We start from the raw sequence: 5,045 nt of genomic DNA on the forward strand, positions 1-5,045 counted from the left end.
TTGAGGTTCATTCCATATCAACTAATTTATAATACATTTATTTAAAGTTTTAATGACAATTGACGTATTTTGTTTCGAGATATGTATGAAATGTGGTAAATACAATTAGGTAAACAAGCAATTTTTGAAGATATTAAGGGCGATTGTTCATTGTTGATAAGTTATGGGTTCCATTCTATAATTAATAATCCATACTAATATTATAAATGTGAAAGTAACTCTGTCTGTCTGTCTGTTACACAATCACGCCTAAACTACTGAACCAATTTTCATGAAATTTGGTATGGAGATATTTTGATACCTGAGAAAGGACATAGGATAGGTTTTATCCCGGAAATCCCACAGGAACAGTTTTTTACTTTTTTCTTTGAAAACGCGGGCGAAGCCGCGGGTGGAATGCTAGATATTTATATAACAATATGTTATCATTTCTAACAAACCACTATCATTTATAGGTAATATAACTCCTTTCCTATAATCTTAACTTCTATTATAATAACATTATGGTATGAAATGTAGTAACCTATTAGTAATGAATATATACGTTATGTAACGCTGGTTGCAGAGCTAGACCGACCGTCAGTGCGTACCGTCGGTCCTCGATACGCATCAACAATTGTATGACTTTACACTAATGCGCATGACAATACGCGTGCGTATGGTCGGTCTAGCTATGAACGGTTTTATGAATTTCCATACATATGACAAGCGAGACTGACGTACGCACTGACGCTCGGTCGGTCTAGCTCTGCAACCAGCCTAATAGTACAGAAACACTCAAAATAAGCGATTTGTTCTATATAATGACAGTGAAAAACTTCGCAACTTTGTTACAGCTACAGCTAAAGTTATTACTGAAAATGCTTATTTGATCGTTTTATATGATATGATCAACATATCCTTATAACTGCTTTTTGCGTATATTTATTATAATATGAATTATAGGTATGTGTAAAGCGAATGTTTATTTATGCACGCAAGAAACACACGCGCGTATACGCACACACGCACGCACATAAAAGCAGAACTTGCATAGGTATAGTTCTTGAAAAAAAAAAGTGCTAATGAAAATTTCACATTTAAAATAATTAATTTTATTGGATCTGTGAAGACATTGTTCTCTAGCTAAAAAAATCCTCTAGAAATAGTATTCTGTATTTTTCTGTCATATACCTAAGTAACTAGAAGTATATGATATTACATATAAAGTAAGGTTGTGGATATTGTATAATTAATTGTAAATGCATTATTATCATAGACGCCAAAAATATTCTGCTGAATTAAATCTTGAAAGTGTTTAAGCGAATTTTACTCATAATTAAAGAAAACATTCCATTATTGTTGAAAAGAAACAATGCTGAATTGAAAATTTCAGAACGATAAAGAGTGCTTTCACTTCAGGTGGCATAACCAAATTCCATCCTGAATAATATTACAATGCATTCAAGTTCTAGTTCGCATAACTTAATATTTGTCTTAATACTCTTCACATTTTCTTTATTTTTTAGTTCGGAATTATGCAATATGCATAGATACCCATGAACCTTCTCTTGGACGGCTTATTTAAAATTACATTATGATAGTAGGCTGTAGGGGTAGTACCTATTCCATAATTAAAAAAATCAGCCCAGTAGTTTTAAGTTTATTAATGAAATAATAACAACGGGTCACCATGAAATTTGACTTTGATTGCAAAGCATTAAATTTCGGTATTTAGGTCGTAATTAGACGGAAAAAAAAATATATGGCATGAAAAACTTTGCTTTTGTGCTTAGAAGACTGATTGAACGAAATTTTTAAAAATCTCGGATTTTAATTTTTGATTGAAAATAAAACTATTGAAATAAAAATGTTTATTATTTTTATTAAGTTTTACTATCAAATTAGCTTACAGAAAAGTGGAAAATAACTTAAAAGTGCACACTTTTACTTTTTCTTTTATGTTCATAGCTACTTTCTCTCAATAAACCCCAAATATAGTCGCCCATCATGTTTTCATTGTATTGGCCTTGATAGCGTTGTTCAAAATTCATGATGGCCTGATGGAATCGTTCTCCTTGCTCTTCGGAATAGGCTCCCATATTGTTTTTAAATTTATCCAAATGAACATGCAGCATACATCCTGCAGCCCATTGGCCTTAAAATTTGTAAGCATATCCTCAACCAACTTTTCGTAGTTTTCAGCTTTATTTCCTAAAAATCCAGAAACTACTGCTTTAAACTGTTCTTAAAACTTAAACTTAAAACTGTTCCAACTTGCTTTTTGAGTACGATTCAGAAACGTTGGAAATTTTTCATCGGCGAAAATCTGTCTTATTTGCGGACCAACAAAAACCCCAGCTTTTTAACCTTTGCTTCCGATAACTTCGGAAATTTTTTTTTTAAGTATCAAAAAAGCAAACTTTATACCGAAAAAAAGTATTTTCTTTTCGTTTTTGTGCATAACTAACTGGAAAACAATAGTATAAACTTAAGGACAAAGAACGAAAATTTTTTTGTCGAGTCGTGATAATCTAGCTTGTTGTACTTTTTGAATTCATTCGATTGTATATTATAAATTATAATTGCGATTAAGTTAGGTCTATTATTTAGATGCATGTATTTTCTTGAAGATCATTAATAGTCTTAATAATTCTGAATTAGAATGAAATTTTATTTACGCGATTCTAGGTACATACATCTGTAGTCGCTAGACCCTTATCTCTCGGGATATATCTATCGTAGTAAAGGATTACGAAGGTCATATCTTCTCTTAATTTGTCAAAGGCAAATATATTTATCTGTGGTAGAGTTAGTTTTATTTATCTGCAAAACAGTACTTAATTATATTTTCATTGATTCCCTGGGGTGAGCCACTGATCATTTAATAAAACTAAATAATAATAACTTCAGAGGCGCAACTGGATGGCCACATACATATTTTCAACTATGAGATAAACAGTACTTATTAGAGTATTAATTAAAGGCCACATGTAATCCAAAATTGTGAAATCAAGTGTACAAACAAAAGTGTTGTTTTGAATTTGAATGTTATTAAAATTTTCAGTGTGTATATTTCGTATGGTTATTTAATAAGTTATTCAAATAATCCTTCCAATAATGTTTTCAAATGCAAGACAATTAACAAGAAAACTCATAACGAAACAATGTGCTTATTTAACACACCGGCAGTTTCAATTAAACTTTGAGGCTGAAATTGATTTTTTGTGTACGGAGTGCATTCCCGAAATTCAAATAGGTATCAGCTTTGTCAATCAATCTAGCTTTTTTTCAAATTAATGGCTAGTTTTAGATACCTGATTGTCTTGTCAGATTTACAACGGCTTAGCATAAGCTGTCTTGTTATCTATCTGAAGGTACCGACCTTCATGAGGCAATTTTCCACCAAACTGCTAGAATTTCGAAATCGTCGAAATATGTGAAATATGTAATTTCACATATTTCGACGACATTTTAATTATTTTAAATAAAATAATTAAAATGTCGTCGAATTATTGCGTATGGCACCCATTTAACAACGAATAAAACGTCTTGCAATAAAAAATTATGTATGATGGATCTATCTAAAGGCAAAAGATTAAAAGTTACGCGTTAAAAAATGACTAAAGTTAAGTATATCTTCCTGTGCAGATAAGATGCGCACTAATAAACGCAACCGCAATACCGCCAGCCAGACAGCCCGGACTCTAACCGAAATAGCAAGAGAAACAACATATCAAAAACCCAACTATACTAAAATGACTTTTTTTAAAACGTTGGTAGCTCCCGTACCATAATTTTATTAGGTGAAAATTAGATGATGCATACGTTTAATTGATCAAAATTAAATGTTTGATTAAGAAGCAACTTATTAAAAATTACCTGGCTAATAATAATTTTTACATTTCATTTTATTCATGAATATCATGTACCTATTTTTTTTGACAAAGTAGGTAGGCTTAGAGAATTAAGGATTATTAGGATTTACTTATTGTAGGTTCAAATGTTTTTGTACTTTATTCAGAGATTTGTCCAATGGTAACGACGTCGTTTTAAGAAATAAATCTTATTTTGAATTCTAGTAGTTAAAAATCACGACAAAAGAATCTGTGGAAAATGCCCGTGATAACGTGAAACATTTTGTTACTCTTCCATAGTTAAAATGTTGTTTTTTATCTTTAGGTTGTCTCGGTTCTGGAGTCTGGATAATCCTTATATTATTTATCAAAGGACGTAGGTAACACAAGAACGTTGTACTACAAGAGATTTTAATGAAGTGAACAATTAATTTTTATGTGTATAACAATTTATAACATGAAAATATTCTAATAATTGTAAGGAATAGAATAAATAGAGTACCCTGACGTTGCCATGATAGCCCGGCGAAGGGAGCGGGTTCGAATCCCGTCTAATGATCAATTTTTCGATATTTTTTTTTTAAATATGTATACCTGTTGCCAGTTAATAGTAGATAAACATTTCTGGGTGCTTTTATAGTTAGGTGTTTCTAAAACAGGAATATTTCTGGATGTTCCTACTAAACCACAGCCACCAATGCTGCTGGGTTTCGTATGATGAGTGGGGGCACCAAAGGCCTATCCTTTCCTCTATTCTCTTTATCAAACATCTCTTTACTCCTATTCCTTTCAATGTTAATACTTTAAAATCTAAACTTTGTTTCATGAACGAGGCCGCACGCTTACCATTAGCGACCCACGAGCTCCTTTGCCAACAACTTAACATAATAAAGTTTAAGAAAATAAACTATTTTCAATTTGATATTTTTTTAATATCCATTCTTTAACATTCAATATTTACAAATCCAATAAAGTACAAATTTTAACAATAAAATACATATACATAATATATTTATATACATTTACATTGTTTTTTGAAGTATAATTTGCGCATTCAATGTTTGAAGGAGTAAAATTATTCGTTTTCATGAAAAATATAACAAACTAAAACGAAAATCGTATAAGTAGTACTGATTCAATTTTACAGGTTTAGAAACAAGTATCCTTAGCAATAACCTAATATGAAGATATTAATAAATAAATAAAATA

This window comes from Colias croceus, chromosome 8 (assembly GCF_905220415.1).
Source record: "Colias croceus chromosome 8, ilColCroc2.1".
In the NCBI taxonomy this organism is placed as follows: Eukaryota; Metazoa; Arthropoda; class Insecta; order Lepidoptera; family Pieridae; genus Colias; species Colias croceus.